Below are 25,041 nucleotides of genomic sequence, written 5' to 3' on the forward strand. Positions count from 1 at the left end.
CAAATGCACCTTTGGGGTGAAGTCGGGGAAGCTGCTAGGATTTATCGTAAGTCAGAAAGGGATAGAGATAGATCCCGAGAAAGTAAAAGCCATCCTTGAAATGCCAGAACCACGCACGGAGAAGCAGGTTCGGGGGTTTTTAGGCAGGTTGAACTATATCGCGAGATTTATCTCGTAGCTCACCCCTACCTGTGAGCCCATTTTTAAGCTGTTACGTAAGAACCAGGCGGTCCTGTGGAACAGTGACTGCCAAGAGGCCTTCGAGAAGATCAAACAGAGTCTCGCAAATCCCCCGGTGCTCATGCCACCTGTAACAGGAAGACCTTTTTTCCTGTACATGACCGTGTTGGACGAGTCTATGGGGTGCGTGTTGGGTCAGCATGATGATTCTGGGAAAAAGGAGCAAGCCATCTACTATCTGAGCAAGAAGTTTACGCATGTGAGATGAATTACTCAATGCTAGAAAGGACGTGTTGTGCTCTGGTATGGGCATCACATCGGCTTAGGCAGTATATGCTCAGCCATACCACGTGGCTTATTTCCAAAATGGATCCCGTGAAATACATCCTTGAAAAACCGGCCCTCACGGGACGAATCGCTAGGTGGCAGGTACTATTATCTGAATTCGATATCGTTTACGTCACCCAAAAAGCGGTAAAAGGAAGTGCCTTAGCGGATTATTTTGCCCAGCAACCCCTTCAGGATTATCGACCGATGCACCCCGAATTCCCAGATGAAGATATCATGGCCCTGTTTGAAGAGAAGCGGACGCACGAAGACATAAACAAATGGATTGTTTGCTTCGATGGGGCATCCAATGCTTTGGGCCACGGAGTAGGGGCGGTCCTTGTATCCCCGGATGATCAGTGTATTCCTTTCACGGCTAGGTTAGGTTTTGATTGTACCAACAATATGGCTGAGTACGAAGCATGCGCCCTCGGGGTTCAGGCGGCCATTGATTTTGATGTGAAACTACTCAAGGTGTATGGAGACTCAGCTTTGGTGATACGCCAGTTAAAAGGAGAATGGGAAACTAGGGATTCGAAGTTGATACCCTATCAAACTCACATCTTGAGGTTAGCCAAGTACTTTGACGACATTTCCTTCCACCACATACCTAGGGAAGAGAATCAAATGGCTGACGCGTTAGCCACCCTAGCATCCATGTTTCAACTTGCCCCACACGGGGATCTGCCATACATCGAATTCAAATCTCAAGGCAGGCCGACATATTGTTATGCAATAGAGGAAGAGCGGGATGGGAAACCGTGGTATTTCGACATCAAGCAGTATGTCGAGAGCAAAGAATACCCACCAGGGATTTCTGACAATGACAAAAGGACGTTGAGGAGATTGGCTACTGGTTTCTTTGTAAGTGGTACCATCCTGTACAAACGAAACCACGACATGACCCTCCTACGATGCGTAGATGCCAAAGAGGAAAACTTCATGATTGAGGAGATCCACGAGGGTTCCTTTGGGACACATGCCAATGGGCATGCTATGGCCAGAAAAATCCTTAGGGCCGGCTATTATTGGCTCACCATGGAAAGCGATTGCTGCGCTCATGTCAGGAAATGTCATAAATGTCAGGCATACGCGGACAATGTCAATGTTCCGCCACATCCTCTGAATTTTATGTCCGCCCCTTGGCCCTTTTCCATGTGGGGAATAGATGTCATTGGGGCCATCGAACCCAAAGCGTCGAACGGTCACCGCTTCATTCTTGTGGCGATAGATTACTTCACCAAATGGGTCAAAGCAGCTTCTTATACTAATGTCACAAGGAATGTGGTAGTTAGATTCATAAAGAAAGAGTTGATTTGTCGATACGGACTCCCCAGGAAGATCATTACTGACAATGGCACCAATCTAAACAATAAGATGATGCAGGAGATGTGCGAAGACTTCAAGATCCGGCATCATAACTCTACCCCTTATCGGCCAAAGATGAATGGAGCTGTAGAGGCTGTAAATAAGAATATTAAGAAGATTGTTCAAAAGATGACAGTGTCATACAAAGATTGGCATGAGATGTTGCCTTTCGCCCTGCACGGATATAGAACCTCGGTACGAACTTCTACTGGGGCAACACCGTATTCCTTAGTTTATGGGATGGAAGCAGTACTCCCGTTTGAGGTGGAAGTTCCTTCTCAGAGGATCATGGCGGAGTCAGGCCTAGAAGAGTCAGAATGGGCTCAAGCACGCTACGACCAACTTAACCTTATTGAAGGTAAGCGTTTGGCCGCCATGAGCCATGGCAATTTGTATCAACGAAGGATAAAGAACACATTTGATAAGAAGGTACGCCCGGGCAAGTTCAGCGAGGGGGACCTCGTGCTGAAGAAGATGTCCCACGCTGTTAAAGATAATCGAGGCAAGTGGGCCCCGAATTATGAAGGACCTTTCGTGGTGAAAAGAGCTTTTTTTGGGGGTGCTCTGATACTCACCCACATGGATGGCGAGGAGTTGCCCTCGCCCGTGAACTCCGATGTAGTTAAATGATATTACGCTTGAAATCTGGGGCAATCGAGAGGACCGTTGCATGTTCTTTTAATTCTGAGTTTTTGTTCTTCTTGGTTTCCTCCAGGGATTCCCTTCCTCTGTATTTGTCTCGTTCCTTTAAAAGAAGAAAAGATGGGCGAGGTTTTAGTCCTCCCTTTGATTTCAAACCTTGTGTTTTAGATTTGTTATAACTTGAGCCCTCTTCGCTCGGTGTATGGGGTGCCCCAAACGCTTATTTAAAATTGAATCTAACCAGCCTTCACTAAAATAAAATCATCGCATTAGAAACATTCATACATGCACAGGCACATGCATATCTTGTGATAGCAAGGAGCAGAATCGTCTCAGGCCACGATCAAAAGTCAAGACAAGTCAATGGCAGAAATCAACCAAGGTAAGACGATGACCGGTCACGATTGGTCGCATATCATTTGGCTCTTACTTGCAGGTACTTAGGGATGGAAGCGAATGAAGGATAGGATCGCGACCGACCAAGCGCCACCCTTTCCCGGCGCTAAACAAACAGAGAACGTCGCTGCAAGGCAGCCCAGTATCCTTTGCGTTCGCAGCTTCTTTTACTATTGTTTGTTTTAAATAAGTAATCGACACCTAATTCTAATTTAAGTAGGTTCAAGTGGGCAAACGCTAACCCATAAGGAAGGAGGGGACATGGTTAATGTTCCCCTCCAAAAAAAAAATGGCAGGTTAGCTCGCCTGGGCGAGCAACCCCTGCATTCAAAATATAAAAACGAGGGAGGGGAGCGTTTTGGCATCCAAAAAAACTCCCCCCCCCCCCCTCATTCAAAAGAAAGAACACGAAGGCTTGCGGTTCTTGCTCCCTCAAGCCACTTTTGGTTGCCTTTTGCTTTCATTTTTGGTGTTATAATTCACTCCAACAAGTAAGTATTCAATCCTTGATGTTTTTAGCTTCCCATTGGTATATTTTCTTCATCTTTTGGTGCTCCAAATTGTGAGAATGTGCTTATATTTGTGGGGCAGTTTTGGTTTGTTTTTATGCTTGTTTTCTTGAGTTGAGGATTTGAATGAGAAGGCCTTAGGCCTATGCTGTATTCTGAAGCAATCGGGCATGCCACATTGTCCCCATTCTCTTGCAATTTATGTCGAAACGTGCACCCACCAAGTGCTCGGTGAAATGCCCCAATGATGTATGAATATGATTTTGTAAAATGGGGAGAGTGGGACTGTTTCTTATATGTAGGTACAGCATAGGAGATTCAAAATAGGTGCCCAAATGCAATTCCAAGCTTAGGAACCCAAACTTGTAGCTTCAATGCAAGGAAACATGCTTATGGCTAGGAATCCAAAATTTGGTTTTAGAGTTAGAAAAACATGAAAATTAGGATTTGCTTGTGAGAGTTTTTGCTCGAATTTGGGCTGCCCCATGTTTGATACTTTACATAGAGGCAGCGTGGAAAACACCTTGCAATAGTGTGTATACATAGGTAAATATAAGGAGTATGAAATTCCTAGCAAAGTGTGAATGATTGTATGATAGTGTGGAATGCTTTTTTTGAATGCAAATATGTGCAGGATGTAATTAGCTTTCCAATCTGCATATAAATAAATATGAGTGAAACAGTAAAAATTTGTATGGCGTACTTCAAATGTATGTAAGTAGTTTGTGATAGCAGATGTTTAGGATATAAATTTAGGTGAAAAGTTTGACGCAAAACTTTGAGCATGAAAGTGTGTTTTTCTTTTTCAGAATGTATATAGGTGTATGGCAATTAGAATATGTTGGATGTTCTTGTATGTTGACATGAGTAATAGGATATTTTCTACACATGCGCGTGTGCATGAATGGATCATATGAGTTTGGTCTAAATCAGAGGGATTGGCATGACATATTTGCGTTAATATAAGCATTATCTTGTAAAACTAACTTCTAAATGTTTGTTCTCGCAGGAAATGGCCCCGAGGAAACTTGCCTCAAAGAGATCTAGGAAGGATAAAGCGGCCGAAGGAACCAGTTCCGCTCCCGAGTATGACAGTCACCGCTTTAGGAGCGCTGAACACCAGCAGCGCTTCGAGGCCATCAAGGGATGGTCATTAGTTCGGGAGCGACGCGTCCAGCTCAGGGATGATGAGTATATCGATTTCCAGGAGGAGATAGTTCGCCGGCGGTGGGCATCACTGGTTACCCCCATGGCCAAGTTCGATCCAGACATAGTCCTCGAATTTTATGCCAATGCTTGACCTACAGAGGAGGGCGTGCGAGATATGAGGTCCTGGGTGAGGGGTCAGTGGATCCCGTTTGATGCAAATGCTATCAGCCAGTTCCTGGGATACCCTTTAGTGCTGGAAGAGGGTCAGGAGTGCAAGTACGGCCAGAGGAGGAACCGGTCCGATGGGTTCGATGAGGAGGCCATCGCCCATTTGCTATGTATACCGGGGCAAGATTTTGCCCGGACTGCTGCCGGGAGACAGGTGCGGATCATGCGCACCAACATGACCACCCTGACTCAGATCTGGATGACTTTGCTGCTCAGCAACATCCAGCCCAGCGATCATAATTCCGACCTCCCCCTGCCGAAGTGTCAGCTGGTGTACGCCATCCTGACACGGATGAGCATTCACGTGGCTCAGTTAATCGCTGATGCCATCTATCTATTCGCAGGTATGGCGCCTACCAGGCACCCTCTGGACCCGGATAAGTCCAACAGGGCCCTGGGATTTCCCGCCTTGATCAAAGGACTCTACTAGTCATTCGGGGTCCCTGTCGCACCTAGCAAGGTGATTCGGCCACCCATCACCCAAGCTTTTATTAAGAAGTATTGCACGCAGAGACAGGCCCAGGGGGATGCTCCGCAGGCCGCAGACGTGCCGCCACCTCATCAGGCCGGTCCAGTCGGATCGTTTGATACAGAGCAGTATTTGCGGCATTTGGTTCACCAGCAGGCGGCCAACCACCGGGCACATGTACGGACCCATGATTGTCTTTATCAGATGAGTCTCAGCCTGCAGAGTCAGGGCTTTACTTCTTTTCCGTGCCCTACTCCGGACCAGTTCAGGGCAGAGGTCGCATGGCCTGGAGATTGGCTTGAGGCCCGGGCAGGAGAGGCACCGGCAGAGGCTCCCGACGAGGCAGATGAGGCCCGCAAGGACGAGGAGATGACCGATTTACTTGATTTCTTAGGAGGAAGAGGGGCCACATGATTGGGAGATTCCTTGATCCATATTTCTTTTTGTTTCCATTTTTCTTGGTATATATCATCTTATTTTTGTTTGGCTAAGGGACTAACGTTTGTTTCATGTTTTGACTTTTGTTTTGTACATACATATCGTTTGAGTTGTTACGTCGGTACTTGTTTCATTGTTGTCAATAGTGTTTGTTGAAATTCTGTAACCATGTAGAGTTTTTTATTTAGGGACGTCGTCCTAAAAGTAAAATGAACCAAAAATCCTAATAAAAAGAAAGAAGCGTTGTAAATAAAAGTCATGTTCATAAAGAAAAGAAAAAGGTTTTTATATATACATGTATGTAAAAGGAAAATGTGTATAGAAGGTTTTTTTTTGTGTATAAAAAATACGTGTAGAGAAATTCTTGTGTGTGTGAACAACGAGTGTATATAAAGAAACTTTTGTATAAACCATAGGTGTGTGTTGGAGAAAAACGAAAAAGATCTTTGAATGTAAATAGGGTTTGACCGTGTGACGTAAAGAGAGAGAGTTCCAATGCGTGTACAGAAAAAGTTTGTCATGTATAAGAATATAGATGTACAAAGAAAGGTTTTCCTCATAAAGGACCACAGGTGTATAATTTTAGTGAATATATATAAAAATAAAACAAAAAGGAAAAAGAAAGAAAGATCGCGAAGGTCGACATGATATAGTTAAGAAGTATAAATCATTCGTAAAGAGCAAACGTATCTTCTGGAAACAAGGGACTGATGCTAAGAGTTTATTTTCCGGAATGAACCGAGATAAGGATGGATGAATTCATTGAACTGATGAAAGAACATAACTTGGAAACGTTGGGTCTGTCTGTGTAAATTCCTAACCGTAGTATCACAATGCCATAAACAGGATGCTTGAGTGCCCACCTGGCTGTAGCCATGACTAATTTTGCACGTTGTTTTCAAATCATCATTGTCACGCGTGCCTTATGGAACAATATGGAAGCTCGGCCCGAAATCGACACCTTGACACCCAAATTTGTTTCGCCCCAGATATCAAGATTGGGTTCACCTTGACAACCTTAGACCTTTTTGAACCTTGGCCTATAAAAAAGGGGAATCCTCATTCTTTCCCCCGAAGCAAAGGACAGCGGAATCTCCTCAAGGGAGAGCGAATAGAATGCTAAAACCCGATTTCCCAAAGAAAGGGATGGGGAAGGAGAAGTGAAAAAAAAAAAGAGAAGGAAGAAATGGAAAGAAAGAAAAGAAAAAGATGAAAATAAAGAAAAGAACAAAAGAAAGAAAAGGAAGGATTCCCGATTAAAGATCGAAAGGAAGTGAAAAGGGAAAAGAAGCAATTCTCGATCAATGAAAGAAAGAGGACAGAAATTCTTCAAGCCAGATAAATTTTCGGCAAGGTAAGTGATTACCGGCAAAGGAAAACCCATTTTTGGTGTCTCTTCCTTTCAGATTGCCATTCAAAGGTCATTCTCGACTGGCGATATCCCACCCCACATGAACAAAGAGGAAAAGACCGAAACACCCAGCTTCCTCTCCAAAAACACTACCCTCGAGAAAATCCTATTGGTCCGTGATCGTACGTTTGATCTTTGATTCGATAGGAAATCGTGTGCAAAATAGAGTCATGGTGCAGTTATGGTTTGGGAATAGGATAAAACACTTGCCTGTGTGAGTTTTATACACTATGAGTGATTTATTTTCAGCTTAGCCCGATGTTTCCTCCGCATGTTCATTTAAAAGCTAAAAGTTGACATCCTGCCCTTCATTCTCGGTTACAAGGAAAATTACCCGTGGCACAAGTATATTGTTTCTCTAAGATATGGTGCTCTCGCGAATGATTTATTTTTCTTTACAAAAAGCATGTTTGCCTATCAGGTGGAAGAACCCGGTAGACTGTTTGGTCCTGCCAACCACCCTTTTTTGGAGCCCCATGAATGTTAGTGCCTAGCGCTGTTCATGTGTCCTCCATTTTCGAGTTTGGAGTTGTGTTTCATGATGGCCTAAGTGAGGACCCTCAAGGCAATCCTCCATTCTCACCGTTTTTCGGAGCCCCATGAATGTTATTGCCTAGGGCTGTTCATGTGTCCTCCACTTTCGAGTTTGGAGTTGTGTTTCATGATTGCCTAACTACGGACCCTCAAGGCAATCCTCCATTCTCACCCTTTTTTCGGAGCCCCATGAATGTTATTGCCTAGCGCTGTTCATGTGTCCTCCATTTTCGAGTTTGGAGCTGTGTTTCATGATTGCCTAAGTGTGGACCCTCAAGGCAATCCTCCATTCTCACCTTTTTTTGGAGCCCCATGAATGTTATTGCCTATCGCTGTTCATGTGTCCTCCATTTTCGAGTTTGGAGTTGTGTTTCATGATTGCCTAAGTGCGGACCCTCAAGGCAATCCTCCATTCTCACCCTTTTTCGGAGCCCCATGAATGTTATTGCCTAGCGCTGTTCATGTGTCCTCCATTTTCGAGTTTGGAGCTGTGTTTCATGATTGCCTAAGTGCGGACCCTCAAGGCAATCCTCCATTCTCACCCTTTTTTCGGAGCCTCATGAATGTTATTGCCTAGCGCTGTTCATGTGTCCTCCACTTTCGAGATTGGAGCTGTGTTTCATGATTGCCTATGTGCGGACCCTCAAGGCAATCCTCCATTCTCCCCCTTTTTTTGGGGCCCCATGAATGTTATTGCCTAGGGCTGTTCATGTGTCCTCCACTTTCGAGTTTGGAGATGTGTTTCATGATTGCCTAAGTGCGGACCCTCAAGGCAATCCTCCATTCTCACCCTTTTTCGAAGCCCCATGAATGTTTTTGCCTAGCGCTGTTCATGTGTCCTCCATTTTCGAGTTTGCAGCTGTGTTTCATGATTGCCTAAGTGCGGACCCTCAAGGCAATCCTCCATTCTCACCCTTTTTTCGGAGCCCCATGAATGTTATTGCCTAGCGCTGTTCATGTGTCCTCCACTTTCGAGTTTGGAGCTGTGTTTCATGATTGCCTAAGTGCGGACCCTCAAGGCAATCCTCCATTCTCCCCCTTTTTTCGGAGCCCCATGAATGTTATTGCCTAGGGCTGTTCATGTGTCCTCCACTTTCGAGTTTGGAGCTGTGTTTCATGATTGCCTATGTGCGGACCCTCAAGGCAATCCTCCATTCTCCCCTTTTTTTTGGGGCCCCATGAATGTTATTGCCTAGGGCTGTTCATGTGTCCTCCACTTTCGAGTTTGGAGATGTGTTTCATGATTGCCTAAGTGCGGACCCTCAAGGCAATCCTCCATTCTCACCCTTTTTCGAAGCCCCATGAATGTTATTGCCTAGCGCTGTTCATGTGTCCTCCATTTTCGAGTTTGGAGCTGTGTTTCATGATTGCCTAAGTGCGGACCCTCAAGGCAATCCTCCATTCTCCCCCTTTTTTCGGAGCCCCATGAATGTTATTGCCTAGCGCTGTTCATGTGTCCTCCACTTTCGAGTTTGGAGCTGTGTTTCATGATTGCCTAAGTGCGGACCCTCAAGGCAATCCTCCATTCTCCCCCTTTTTTCGGAGCCCCATGAATGTTATTGCCTAGGGCTGTTCATGTGTCCTCCACTTTCGAGTTTGGAGCTGTGTTTCATGATTGCCTATGTGCGGACCCTCAAGGCAATCCTCCATTCTCCCCCTTTTTTTGGGGCCCCATGAATGTTATTGCCTAGGGCTGTTCATGTGTCCTCCACTTTCGAGTTTGGAGATGTGTTTCATGATTGCCTAAGTGCGGACCCTCAAGGCAATCCTCCATTCTCACCCTTTTTCGAAGCCCCATGAATGTTATTGCCTAGCGCTGTTCATGTGTCCTCCATTTTCGAGTTTGGAGCTGTGTTTCATGATTGCCTAAGTGCGGACCCTCAAGGCAATCCTCCATTCTCACCCTTTTTTCGGAGCCCCATGAATGTTATTGCCTAGCGCTGTTCATGTGTCCTCCACTTTCGAGTTTGGAGCTGTGTTTCATGATTGCCTAAGTGCGGACCCTCAAGGCAATCCTCCATTCTCCCCCTTTTTTCGGAGCCCCATGAATGTTATTGCCTAGGGCTGTTCATGTGTCCTCCACTTTCGAGTTTGGAGCTGTGTTTCATGATTGCCTAAGTGCGGACCCTCAAGGCAATCCTCCATTCTCACCCTTTTTTCGGAGCCCCATGAATGTTATTGCCTAGCGCTGTTCATGTGTCCTCCACTTTCGAGTTTGGAGCTGTGTTTCATGATTGCCTAAGTGCGGACCCTCAAGGCAATCCTCCATTCTCACCCTTTTTTGGAGCCCCATGAATTTTATTGCCTAGCGCTGTTCATGTGTCCTCCATTTTCGAGTTTGGAGCTGTGTTTCATGATTGCCTAAGTGCGGACCCTCAAGGCAATCCTCCATTCTCACCCTTTTTCGGAGCCCCATGAATGTTATTGCCTAGCGCTGTTCATGTGTCCTCCATTTTCGAGTTTGGAGCTGTGTTTCATGATTGCCTAAGTGTGGACCCTCAAGGCAATCCTCCATTCTCACCCTTTTTTCGGAGCCCCATTAATGTTATTGCCTAGCGCTGTTCATGTGTCCTCCTCCTTCGAGTTTGGAGTTGTGTTTCATGATTGCCTAAGTGCGGACCCTTAAGGCAATCCTCCATTCTCCCCTATTTTCGGAGCCTCATGAATGTTATTGCCTAGCGCTGTTCATGTGCCCTCCACCTTCGAGTTTGGAGCTATGTTTCATGATTGTCTAAGTGCGGACCCTCAAGGCAATCCTCCATACTCCACCTTTGTTCAGAGCCCCATGAATGTCATTGCCTAGCGCTGTTCATGTGTCCTCCATTATCAAGCGCGAAGCCTCTGGTGACTGGGAAATAGGTTCTTTTGTTGTTTTCCAGATCGGTTCCTTCGCCAAACATGTGCATATTATATTCGTTGTTCTTGTTGTTGTTTGTATTTTGTTTTGTGCAGAAGAAAAAAAAGAAGGAGTAGAGACGAGAGTCATCATCATGGAAAGGGTAGGACGGACGAAATCAGTGTCCTATCTTTGCTTTCCTCTTATCTCCGATGAGAGGTAAGTAAAGAGGGGCAACTGTCATACCTTAATTTCGTCCGGGGATTATTATTTGATGATATACAACCTTTGATTGGCCGCTTCGAGATACTTGGCGCCCTTTGTTGCACAATATGTGAAGTCTCGAGACGTGCCGAGAATCAAAAGGAAACAGGCTTACACGATTCGTGAAAATTCCGTAATGTGACGAAAATCGAAAAGAGGTGTTTTGCGCAATCTGTGAGTTTCCGTAACTTCTTCGAAAGCTAAAAAAGAGTAAATACATAATCCGTAAGGATTCGTAACCTTGCGGAAGGGAAATAAGTATCGTTACGAAATTCGTAAAGTTTCATAATGTTACGGAAAAAGAATTACCAAAAAAATAGAAGGGGTGCATTTAGTAAAAAGGGGGGTACAAATAGCAATCTGGCCCACTTGGGCCTTCCAGATCCTTCCTCCAGAAGGCTGTTGCTTCTAGAGGAAGCAACCTTGCTCGCCTGGGCGAGCTGGGTGACAAGCTCCTCCCCTATTTTGCTATAAATAGGGGGAGGAGTGAAGAAGAAAAGGGTTCAGCCTTCTTGGCACTTCTCCCTCTCTCGAAATTGCTGAGGAAAATTATTTCCGTGAAGAAAATCCAAGCCGAGGCGCTTCCGTAACGTTTCCGTGAGTAATTATGCGAAGATTCTCGACTGTTCTTCAACATTCATCGTTCGTTCTTTGTTTTCTTCAGTCTTCAACGGGTAAGTACCTCAAACCGAGCTTTTCAATTCATTCTATGTACCCGTGGTGGTCCACATTTTGTTTTCATGTATTTTTATTCTCGTTTTCATTTGCTTTTTATACCCCTTTTGATGTGCTTAAGCCATTTATTTAAGTCATTTCTCGCTTAATCTAAAAATAAAATAAATTTCCACCGATCATTTGAATTGTATCATCCGTTAATTTTGGTTAAAATGAATTCCGATCGTTCGGTCGTGCCGTAACCAAGTTGGAAATCAAAACAGAGGTAAAATAATAATATAATAATCAAAAAATACCTTTTAGTAAAATAAAGCGAAAAAAAATCAATCGGACGTTTTCTCTTTGGGATTTCTCATTCTTAATTGAATTGACTAATAAACTAAAGTGAAACTAAGGCTAAAATCAACTCGCCTAGTCAAGCTCGTCTACAAAAAATAGGATTTTGAAAGTTTATCATTTCAGTTTCTTACCAAGTAAAATGGATCATTTTTAAGGTCCAACGCCTTAAAATGATCACCTTTCAAAGTAAAAGAATCACTTGATTCACGCATAAGAAAGAACTACGTAGGTCTGATTTCTTCTTTGATGGAGGGTACGTAGGAGCAAAAGCCCCGCTTTTGTCGACCTCAAAAAATAAAAAGAAATAAAAGTTAAGGCAACACAATTTGCACAATTCTAAAAAATAGGCTGTTGTCCTTTGAGACAAACGTGAGAGGTGCTAATACCTTCCTCAAGCGTAAATACAACTCCCAAACTTAGAATTTTCTTTTTGACCGGTTTCCTTCGGTTTTTCCGACGTTTCCCACAAATAAACGTTGGTGGCGACTCCGCGCATCTTTCCTCCTTTGGAAAGCTCACCCGTGAGCCTCTCCTTCGCTCGCCCGCAAAAAGGCACGTTGCGACAGAGTGCATTAAGGAATTGTATGACCATGATGCTAACTTTTCTGATATATATCAAACATGTTCTCATACTGCATCTGATGGGTATTTTAGGCATGATGGGTATTTGTTAAGGGACAAGAGACTTTGTGTGCCTAAGGGTGGGTTCAGTTAGGGACTTGCTTATTAGAGAGGCACATGAAGGGGGCTTAATGGGGCACTTTAGGAAACAAAAGACATATGACACCTTGCATAAGCATTTCTATTGGCCTCACATGAAGCATGATGTGCATAAGTTTTGTGATAAATGTCTTGTTTGCAAGAAAGGTAAATCCAAGGTCATGCCACATGGTTTGTATACTCTATTGCTAGTTCCTAAACATCCTTGGATTGACATTTCAATGGATTTTGTTCTAGGTTTGCCTCGGTCCAAGGGAGGAAAGGACTTAATTTTTGTGGTGGTTGACAGGTTTTCTAAGATGGCTCACTTCATAGCATGCAAGAAGGTAGATGACACTTGTCATGTTGTTGATTTGTTCTTCAAAGAGGTGGTAAGATTGCATGGTTTACATAGGAGTATTGTAAGTGACCAAGATTCCAAATTTCTTAGTCATTTTTTGCGGACTTTGTGGGGTAAGATTGGAACTAAATTTTTTTTTCAACTACATGTCATCCCCAAACCGATGGACAAACTGAGGTGGTCAATAGAACTCTTTCTACTCTTCTTAGAGCTGTCATTAAGAAAAATCTTAGGACTTGGGAAGAGTGTTTACCACATGTTGAATTTGCTTATAATAGGGTTGTACATAATACTACTCAAATATCACCATTTTGAAATTATTTATGGTTCTAATCCTTTGACTCCTTTGGATTTGTTGCCTTTACCTAAAATTTCTCAATTTAAAGATATGTCAAAGGAAGGAAAAAGGTAACATTTGAACTAGGTGACTGGAGGCCTGCATGCGTGGGTTGCTAGTTATATGTATTGTTTGCTTAGAGTGAGAATAGAAGACAATTATTGACTAAGGAATTTAATAAAAATGATAATAATAAAGTGCTTGTAGCTAGTTTTGAGACTTCGACCTCAAGCTTAATTATGCCTTACTTAACCACTAAGGCATTTTAGTTATGCTTACAATGTTGAGATTCTATGTTTCTTTTATTTTCTACCAAGTACACAATAACTAATTTGTACAAATCAATTGTGAAGTGAATGGAAAGGGACTTTTGGTTGGTTTATCATTGAAGCGTGAGAATTGTCTCTGCTAGGGTTCTTCCTTGAACCATTTGATCTTATCAAGAATTTTTTGTGGTGATTCTCAAGGCTTATCAGACATCATTGTTTGTGGTGTCTATCTTGTTCTTCCTTTCGTATTTTCAGTGTCCTTGTTAATTTCCACAATGCTAATTCTATAATTTTGTTCGAGTTTCTTATTTGCATATCTGTCGTTTTACTTAGCCTTTTTTGGGATTTTTTTGCGCATAAATTGCATTTCAGAATGTCCTCTTTCATCTCGATTTGGAATCGTCCCAATCCGAGTTCTGTAGGTTGTGAAACGAATAAAAGTTAAAATGTGTTTTTGGTTCAATTGGTGTGCTAATTTCATTCTAGAATTTATCCAAATTGAAGCAAGGCAAGGGGGATTCACATCATGGATATACAATCTCAACAAGTAGTCTTTTCTCTCAAGATAATCAAAGTTTTTTTAGAGTTATTCTAAACTTTACAAGAATTTACAGATAGCTTTTTATAGAAATAATTTGAATATGAGCGCTTCATTTCATTCTTCAAGTTTTCAAAGCTTTTTATAGGCATTCTTCAACAAATGTCCCTTGTCTCTAAACGGATAGATTTGTTCTTTAGTTTGCGTATGAAAAATATGGTCGTTCAGAATTTAATGCTTTCATTAAATACACATACTTCTTCATGCTGAAAGACTACTCTTCTTGGTTATTGTGTTGAATACTCTAGCATGAAATCACTTCCTTTTGTGTCAGAGCAGATATGTGTAGCAGATCAGTGCTTCTTTTGATGGCGATTAGTGAATTTCAGAACTTAGACTTCATTTATTCTTCATCAGATTCCACAGATCCTAGGAGAATGTTTTGCGAAATTTCAGACATGGAATATTAAATAAAGTCTTAAATGTCATCATTTAATATTATATCAGATCATGACTTTGGCTTGTTATCGTTTGAAATGTCAGACGTAGATTCACAAAACATGTTCTAGTATCATATAAGGCACAATAACATTTGACCTTTGTATTTATTTACATCTATCAAAATAATTAAATATTGTGATTTGTCTTAAGACTCAAATATCTTTTGATTAACAATATTGTTATATGTGTGTTTCTAAATTAACTTGTAAAATGGGTAGACTGTCGTTGTCATGGAACTTTTTCCGTTTAAAAGACAATATTAAACTACGTGATAAACAAATATTATAGCACTGTATAGTCATAACTTGTAATGACAACCTTTTTATTATTATTCTTTATGCAAAGTTTGTTATTTATGAAACCCCGCCACAACCCTTTGTCTAAAAGAGACAAAAATTGCATGTTAATTTAAATAAAAGAACAAATCCAAAAAAAATATATAATTATATAACTGTGAGAGAAGTTGGGCTTTTAAGGTGATTCAAGTAAGGAATTCACCAACTATATTAGATGTGCTAAGTTGGATTTTTGATCTGAAAGCGTCAGGTTAACACAAAAATCTATTCTTTCAACTCTTTTTTACAATTATTAATTTTTAAGATTAAAAGAAAGATAAAAGGAAAAAAAAACAAATAAAATAGATGATATAATAAAAAGAGATAAAAAATATCATAAAAAGTGTTTGCAAAAATTAAATATAATCAATATTTACTAAAGTATGATAACATCCCATCGACATGTATCTATTCTGGTAAATTCAAATTTTAATTTACAATTTTTACAAATATATATATATATATATATATATATATATATATATATATATATTTGATAATAGAGCTTATATATATATATATATATATATATATATATATATATATATATATATATATATATATATTTGATAATAGAGCTCGTAGAAGAAACTATTATATATGAGGAGAGATCAAATTACGAAAGTGTAATTTTGACAACTATTATACTATTTTAATTTATAACTTAGTATAGAGTATGATTTTTATTAATCTAACCGTTGAATTATATCTACATATTATCAAGATTGTGTGTCAAATTTTGTCAAAATTGAACAATAACAAGAAGGTAATCAAATCATCTATATTTTAGTATATTTTAAAATGTTTATATTAGGTCGATTTTAATCTATATAAACCAGATATCAAATGATTTTGTATTAATATAATTTTGCATATGTGATCAATGTGAAAAGAATTTTTAATTTAACAGGGAGTTTTATTAGTTCAAAGTTATAAAATAATATAATAGTTATCAAAATTATACCGATATAATTTAATCTCTTTTAATATATAATAAATTCTTTTTGTGTATAGGTCAACATTTTTGCATTCTATATTTTTATCTTATTTTTTGTGGCTTATGCTAGGCAACCTAAGCCTATCAAAAAAATAGGCGGTCACAATAATTCAATAATAAGGTCCCCCATCAATGGGTTATTAGGTTACCCAATCCCATGGATCATTATAGTGTAAGGTTTGCATAAGCTAAAAGACACGTGGAATTAACCCATAAAAAATTTTATAAGAGGATCTTGTCCCTCAGCAGTTGTTTTACACAAGAGGGGTGTTTCTTTTTTTTCGAAATTACAAAATATGGTAATTTAAAAAAAAATACATAAATAAATAAGTAGTTAAATACGACTTTAAACGAAAAAGTCATGTTTTAAAGCAACTTCATTTATTTTATTTTATTTTATTGAGGTTGTGTTTTACAACTTTAAACAAAAGTTGTGAATTAAAACTAGATTTTCATTTTTTTAACTTAATTTTAAAAAAGTCTTGTATTGACATGCAACTTTAATTATCAAAAAGTTTAATATTAAGTTTAGTAGAATACATGAGTTGTTATAAATTTTTTTATAATTATTTTCAATTCTTACAAATAAACAATACATGATTTTAAGTATATTTAAAAAATGAATTGAAATTCTACTTCATTACATGACTTAAAAAAAATTTAAAGTCTTGTCTTCAAAAATAACATACTTCAATTTCATTTCCTTTCACTCAAATTCCTTGGTGTCCATGAGACAACATTAGCTCGATTTGGTGTCATTTTCTTTCACAAGAGCAAGAGTTTCAATTAGGGTGTGCTTGGTCCAGGGTAAAGAGAAGAGAAATAGAGAAGAAATTGTGTGAATTTTCTATGGGTTTCACATTTCCTATATTTTACTTTAATTAAATTTTTATTTTATTTTTATCTTCTGCATTTGTATTCTCTAAATTAACCACACTTTTAATTCACAATAGAAGAAGTCGTGTTTTATCATAAATAGTAAAAATAATAAATATGAAAGTTGTGTTTTTTAATGCAAATTAATTTAAATAAATAAATATATAATATGTCTTGTTTTGAAACACAACTTTAAATAAAACAAATGAAAAATAGTATTTATAAACACAACTTCTTTAATTTAAATTAAAAAAATATTATATAACAAAGGTTGAATGACATATTTGGTACTTTATCTTATTTTTTGGATCAATTAGATCTTTTTTTTTAAAGTTCAATTTTTTCATTTATCCTATTTTTTTATTTAGTTTAGTTCTTTATCTTTTATAAAGTTTATTTTGGTCATTTATCTTTTTTTTAGTTTAGTCCTTCGATCCATTTAAGTTTGATGTCATTAATTATTTAAGAACGAACTTCTTTTGTTAAAAATAAACAAAAAAATTCATTTTTAAATTATTAGTGATGTCAATCTTAAATAAACTGAAGGACTAAATTGAACAAAAAAATATGATAAAGGATCAAATTGAATTAAAAAAAAGTAAGATAAAGAATCGTATAATTTTTTTTAAAAGATAAAATACTAAACTGAACTAAAAAATAAGATAAAAAGCCAAATAAGTCATTTAGCTTATAACAAATCATCTTTAAAACACAACCTCTTTATTTAAAGTCGTGTTTTAAAACATAATTTATTTATGTCCGTAATTTTTTAAAATCTACTTAATTTCTGTAATTTTCTTAAGAAAAATTGCCCATAAATGGTAACAAAGCCTATCCCATGGATGTGAGAGAAAATGCTAGAAGATAAAAAAATATATATAAATGTGATAGGTGATATCATGTTAAAAATTAACAATAAATAAAAATGATGAGTGTTAACTGAATACTTGGAGAGGTAGAGTGTTCACAAATCATTACTCTTATGTATAGTATTATTCACATTGCAATTTGGGGAGTGTTATTCTCAACTCACTAAATCAGAGACTAATCTTGCTCATGGTGTGTGACAGCCGTTAGAATTTTGAACAGGTAGGAATCAAACACAGGTTTTTCGCTAAATAAATCAATCTCACACCTATAAACGCATTGGGACCTTACACCCCTGTGACAAACCTTTGGGTTTTTAAAACACTCCTACTAACATGCTATTTTCTATTGTTAAAATTAATTAAAAATTACAAAGTCAAGAGAGAAAGTCATTAAATAGAATTTAGAATCCACAATATTTTGTGATTTCTAATATATTTCAATCATTTTTAGCATTTCCTGTAGAAATCAATTTTGATTACTTTCAGGACGGACCTCCTTGTGGTCATAAGGGCATCCCTCTAACTTTTTTTCAAATTTATAATATATATATATATATATACATATATATATATATATATTATTTTAAGATTAAAATATACTTTTGTTTATTTTATATTTTGTTTATTTATTGTGAGATCAAAATTAGTTTTTAATTTGTTTTTATTTATGAAATAAAATAACTTATTTAATTGAATAAATAATATAGTCAAGTAGGATTTTTAATATTCTAACTTATTTTATAATTATTCTTTAAATTTAGATTTAGATTTCAGATTTTTTAAAAACAATAATCATAGTTAAGTTTCTGAATTCTTAAATACTAAAATGTTTATTAAATACATATTTTAAATATAAAGAGTGGATGAAGTTGAAGACTTAGTTTATTTTGATGATGATGATGATGTATTTTGTATTGAGAAGCCTTAGTCATTATTAAGATGTTTGTTTGCACTTATGCATGAATGTGTGTGGTAAATCATGCATACATGCATCCTAGACTAGGAGAAGTAGATCAATATTACTCTACATGTTAATCATTGCATTGATTTGATCTTAAGCCTTAAAGAATTGAAATTCATCACTTAGCTTTTAAAATCACTAAGTTTCAACTTTGCATCATGATAATTGACTATATGCTATTATAGTCGACTATATTGAGCCTTTGAATTCTCAGAATTGAGAACAGCCCACAGATAGTTGACTATCTGAAGTATCTAATCAACTATCTAATTCTGAAGAAATTTTCACTTTCCCAAACAATCGATTAAATGGTAATATATTCGACTATATGTTTTTCAGAAAACCCAAGTAATGCAAAAAACAATATAGTAGACTATCTTTATGGCATAATCAATTATTTTAGTTTTGAGGTTATAAAAATGAGTTTTTCAATGGATTTTTGGTGTGACACCATTTTCTCCAATATTTTTTCTAAAAACCTTAGAGTGTCACCACCACCTTGATCCTTGACTAAAAACATCATTTCACATGGATTCAATGGATCTTGGCATGGATCATGAAGAGTAGTTTGAAGCTACATAGGGAGCATTTCGAAACTTTCATATCTTTCACAGACAAGGTGAAATCTTTCCTTGATTGCGATTTTGTTTTCATTGAGTAAGATTCTGAATGGTTTCCATGTATTGGGTTTTCTACATGTGTTTTAGATCTCGATAGGTTTTCAAGAGATTAGGCATTTGTGGTGTGCATTTGCTTGTGAGTTTGTTTGTAACTCAAAAGGTTATAGTGGAAAAATTCAAGTGGGTTGCTTGAATCAACAGGATGTAGATTTCCTAGAAACCAAACCAGTATAAATTGTTGTGTGCATCTTTTTTATTTAACCTTTAATCTCTTGTATTGCTTCTTGCATAATATTTTTATCCTTTGAGCTTTGAAAAATTGTTGTTCACAATTGGGTAAGTGTTTGATTGAGTTTAAGGAATCAAGGCATATTTGCAACACACCAAAAATCTCTTAGATTAATTGGATTAAGGAAAGTATTTGCGAAAGTTTTCATTTGGGATCATAAATCGTTTTAAAACCAATTCACCCCCCCTTCTTGGTTATGATAATTCCTGCCATTATTTCTAACAATTGATGATCAAAGCTTTATTTGATAATCATCAAACGGTTTTCGAAAAAGATCCTCATAAGGGCTGGAACTCATCAAACCTTTGCGGAAGGTGCTTCTATAAATCAACCCTCTCATTTTACTAAAGAAAACTATCCTTTTTGGAAAGTACACATGAGAATTATCCTTGAATCCATTGATAGAGGAGTATGAAATGCCATTGTAAATGGTTCTTACATTCCTAAAGTTTTTATTAATGGAAAAGAGATAGAAAAAGACTTTAATTCTTGGACACTGAAAGAAAATAGGTGTGCTCAATATAATGTTAGAGCTAAAAATATTATTGCCTCTGCTTTAATGCTTGATGAGTTTTATTTTGTTCCTCAATGTGCAAATGCCAGAGAAATTTGGAAAATCTTAGAAGTGACTCATACTACGGAAGTCAAGAGGGCAAGAAAGAACACTCTCATTTAAGAATACAAAATATTTAGAATGTTGTCGAGAGAAAGCATTTCTGATGTGCAAAAGCATTTTACACATGTAGTGAATCATTTGTTGGCTCTTGCCAAAACATTTATAAGAAAGGAGCTAAATGTAAAAGTTCTAAAAAGTGTGAATAATGCAAGTTTTGATGATGCTGAGAAGAATTCACTTGATAATGATTGTCATCACCAAAAAAGGGGAGACTGTGAATGTATGAATACATGATATTGATGATATCAAAGAATAATCAAGCAAGGTTGCTTTCAAGATCACTTTAACAAGCATTCAAAGGTTAAGCATTACTTCAAGATTAAGACAAGGTTGCTTCAACAAACAAGCATTGCTTCAAGATTCATTTAAGATCAGCTTTTGCCTCAAAACACATTGTTTCCAACATGTCAAGGCTCTGGTAATTGATTACCAGGCAGTGTAATCGAATACCAGAAGACAAGTTTGCAAATCAACTTCTTAAAAGGGTTTGAAATTTGAATTTTGAATGTGTAGATTACCAGCAACAGTACTCTTGAAATTCAATTTGAAAAGTCATATGACCCTTCAAAATATAACCGTGTAATCGATTACCAGAAACCTGTAATCGATTACCAAAAACTTGTAATTGATTACCAGTGAAGAATGTCAGAATTTTTTTTTTAAAAGACACATCTCTTCAAACCATTTTTAAAAAGGCATGAATGGCTTATATATATGTGTGTCTGACTTCAAAAAGTAAGAGAGAAATATCTAAGAGAACTTCATTGTCAAATGCTCTCTCAACAACTCTTGGGCAAACACTTGCAAATCTATTGAGAGTTCATCCAAGAACATCAAATTGTATTATGCACTCTAAAGGAGAGAAATCTTTCTGTTTATCTCAGAAAGTAAGTTATAATCAAGAGACTGGTTGTTTCTTGAATTGTGAGTTTCTTGAACACAAGGGAAAGGGATTCATTGGGTGTTCAGAAGTTGTAAAAAGGTTTTTTTACAAAGTTAGTAAAAATCTCAAGTGGGTTGCTTGAGGACTGGACGTAGGCACGGGAAGTGGCTGAACCAGTATAAATCAAGTTTGCATTTCTCTCTTCTCTTATCTCAGTTATTTCACTGCAGTTTACTTTGTCTTGAGCATTTAAAAGAATATTGTTAAATTGATTGCTTCTTCTTCTTCTTCTGCATTCTAAGCATATAATTTAAAAAAGGGATTTAAGTTTTTAGTGGGAAAATTTTGAAACTTAATTCACCCCCCTCTTAAGTTATTGAGGTCACTTGGTCAACAAAAAGTCTCAATCACTACTAAAAAAATGAGTTTTAACATTGCCCTATTAACATCGGTTATTTAAAAACTGATGTCGTTAAACACTTATAACATCGATTTTCAAATAACCAATGTTAAAATTGAATTTAGTGTGATTTTAACATCGGTTATTTGAAAAACCGATGTTGTAAGTGCTTAACGACATCGATTTTCAAATGACCGATGTTAAAATAATTTAGTTTTAACATCGATCATTTGAAAATCAATGTCGTTATGCACTTACAACATCGGTTTTAAAATAACCGATGTTACAATCACACTAAATTCAGTTTTAACATCGGTTATTTGAAAACCGATGTTGTAAGTGCTTAACGACATCGGTTTTCAAATAACCGATGTTAATATAAACTCTTTTTTTAATTATTTATATATTTTAAAAAAATCATATATTGAGTTATTAATTATATTTTAATTAAAATATATAATAATTAATAAACAATAATAAATTCAAAAGGTAAGCATTTAAAAATTAAACTAAATTTTTATAGAATGTTGGTAAAAACAATTATATCGTAAAAAAATTAAATTAATATATTTTATTTAACTATTTTAAAAATAAAAAAAATAGTTTTTTTCTTCTTAACAAGGTAAATGGAGAATATTGTTTAAAAATTCTATGAAATCCTACTACATTTATATTATCGTATTAACATTCAATTTAAAGTAAATTAAAATATTTGTATATATTAATTTGATTTATTAAAAATATATGTTACAATGGTTTAATTTAAATAATTAAATAATGATATTTTCATTATTTTTAAACAAATTTTTCAAAACAAAAATAAAAATATTTTCATCAGACACAAAAATTATGTTTTAAGTCTTTAAATTTAGAGTTAATTATAATCCACATTTAATTTGTTTTTATTACATTTGTCATTTTTTTATTATTTTTAACCTCATTTGTTAATTATGTGAATTTTTTGTTAATAAATTTAATAAAAAAATTATTTAGGAAAGAAGAAACAAAGAAAAAAAATTATATTTAAATAGTGATGAATTTTTTTTTGTCAAAATTTATTTTAATGCTCAACTAAATATATTTTTTTAGATTTACTTAATAAAACTTTTTTAATTCAGTTCATTGAAATTTAATATAAATAATTGTACAAACATATACTCTAAAACAACAATTTTAATTTAGAATAGTAATATGTTAAAGTATAAAAAAATAAAAAAGATGTAATAATAAAAAATAAAAAAGTATAAAATGAAAAATAATTATTCATTTCATTCCAAATTATGCATAACCCTTATCGTGGGCGTACCAAATACTGAAAGTAGCTTGTGATGGTCACCTAAAAAATCAAAAGTGTATTTCAAAAAATTAAAGAATTTACTAGAGAAAGCACCAATAAACTTTATCATCTCCTTCACGTTTAGTTTCAACTTCCAATTTGTTAAATATTTTTTCTCTATTATTCTTTTTCTTTTTATTTTCTTCCGCTTCCCTTCCAAAAATTTGAAAACGAGATCGAAAACTTGAACCGGAAGAGAGTTAGAGTAAGCACTCTGAAACCAGCACTCTCCGATCTATGATTACTTGGTGTTGGTAAAATCCTATAAAACTTGTACCTACAACTCATTGGTGTAGATAAAATTTAAAAAGTTTCTACCTACAAATAATAGTGTAAGTAAAATACAATAAAACAAATACATATTAAAATAATTATTTTAAGAAAGTTAATCAGAAACTCAATAACATACAATATTTTCACTATTTCTCTCATATTAAAATAATTATTAAAGAAAGAGTAATAGAACCACACTTCAAATCATTTATGTATGTTCTTTAACATAATCCATTTAAGGCAAAAATTTATAATAAAACTTTTCTTTTGTTAGACTCAACCCTAAATTATTAAAAAATATAAAAAAAGATAGCATTTAATTCAATTGATTAAAAAATTAATAATATCAAAACCCTAAATTGTTGGCTCTATAAATTATTAAATCCTTAAATTAATAAACGCAATGCAAGCGGCGAACAGTGTTTTTCTTATCCTTTACAAAAACCTAAGTTGGTGGCTCCATCTCTCATCCTTTACAAAAACCTAAATTATGCGAAGCACTTTTCTCAACTCTTTATTCTACTCGCATTAGGGTTTCCGCATTATTCTTTGTTTCCACTCTTCAATTTAATTTTTTTTCTTTCGAAAAGGAAATTCAAACGCGAGTCCTGGTGTTTTCGCTGTTTGTTAGTGTTGCGAAATTGCATTCTCTTTCTTCACTTCCCTTTCGCATCTGAACTTGTGCTCTGCATTTTGTTCAGTGAAGTTGTTTCTCTGAACTTTGTTCTGTTATGGATGAACGCTGGATTTGGTTATTTTATTCATCGGATGCATGGTTCAAAAATTTTAAGGCATTGGAAGTTATGGAATTTAATTTTAGTTTGTGTAGATATCAAATGGTGATTGATGCTGTTAACTAAGCCTCTCCTTGATGAGCAAGTGTAGATGGGATGATTGTTGAATTCTTTATTTCCCTTTTTTAGTTTCTTTTGTGTGTCATTTGATTTTTGGTTTCTGTTGAAAAGGATACTGATATGTTGTTTCATGAGTTTGGTTTCATAGCTGCTGGGATGTCTGGGGAAGTTTTTGAGGGACAAGATGCAGGCTATGTGCCTGAGAACCCTGTTTCATGGCTTACAATGATTAAGCTGCTGTGAAGAAACTGTGCTTTAATACCTTAGTGAAGAACTCTGAAGAAACTGGGCTTTAATACCTTAGTTGTGGCAGTGGTGGCAGGACCATGGCCAGCACCTGTGGCACAAATGATACTTTTGGGATTGGTATGTTGTTACCAAATAAGATTGGTGAGGGCTCCTACTATGAATTTGTTAGATTAACTATATCAATTTTTAATCAATTAGGTGGATTAACATTAATCAATTATTAGGAACTAATCTTTAATTATAAATTATTGTTATTTATGGTAAATAATTATATTATTATGACTCTAAATTAATTGATGAATACTATTACATTGGCCTTCTTCTGATGAGTTGGGCTATTTGATTTATGTCCAGCAAGAGGTTGTTGATCTAATACGATCGCTATTTACTGATAACTCCATTAGACGGTTAATGCATGAAGGTACACAATCTTGATCTCTCTCTCATATTGATGATTTATAAGTTATAATTTGTATGTATGTGTATATTTTTGCACATTCTAAAACTGCTTTAAATTCTTCAATGGGGACTTGGGAAATGGGGAAGGTGATTTGGACAGTGGAGATGTTCCTTCTTCACTTGCTAGCCTTGTGCCTATTGTCATAGCAGCCCTTCAAATTGAGGAAGAGAATCCAAGAGTTGCCTATCTTTGTGAGTATTTTTCATTGAATTTTGATTATTTTTTTAATTTGTTTTATCGATCATGGTTAAAAAATAAACATTGTTCAAAAGAGAAAATTTTGAAAGAATTAAAGAAAATAGTATATAACTGCAAAAGAGAATAATCTATTGAAAATGATAAACATAATTTTACAAGGAATAAAATGAGCAGGGGCGGACCTATGGCAAACTAAGGGGGGGCCTTGGCCCCCCGGACTTTTTTAAATTAGTTTTCTTTATATATTAAGTAATTTAAAAAAAATGGTAATTATTTGGTTCTGTAAATAATATTA

General features: G+C 36.3%; 1 pseudogene; it reads left to right on the forward strand.

The window, feature by feature from the left end:
• Positions 1 to 223: 223 nt before the first annotated feature.
• LOC114374939 lies at positions 224 to 24,082 on the forward strand (annotated as a pseudogene).
• Positions 24,083 to 25,041: the final 959 nt, after the last annotated feature.

This window comes from Glycine soja, chromosome 2, assembly GCF_004193775.1.
Source record: "Glycine soja cultivar W05 chromosome 2, ASM419377v2, whole genome shotgun sequence".
Classification (NCBI taxonomy): domain Eukaryota; kingdom Viridiplantae; phylum Streptophyta; class Magnoliopsida; order Fabales; family Fabaceae; genus Glycine; species Glycine soja.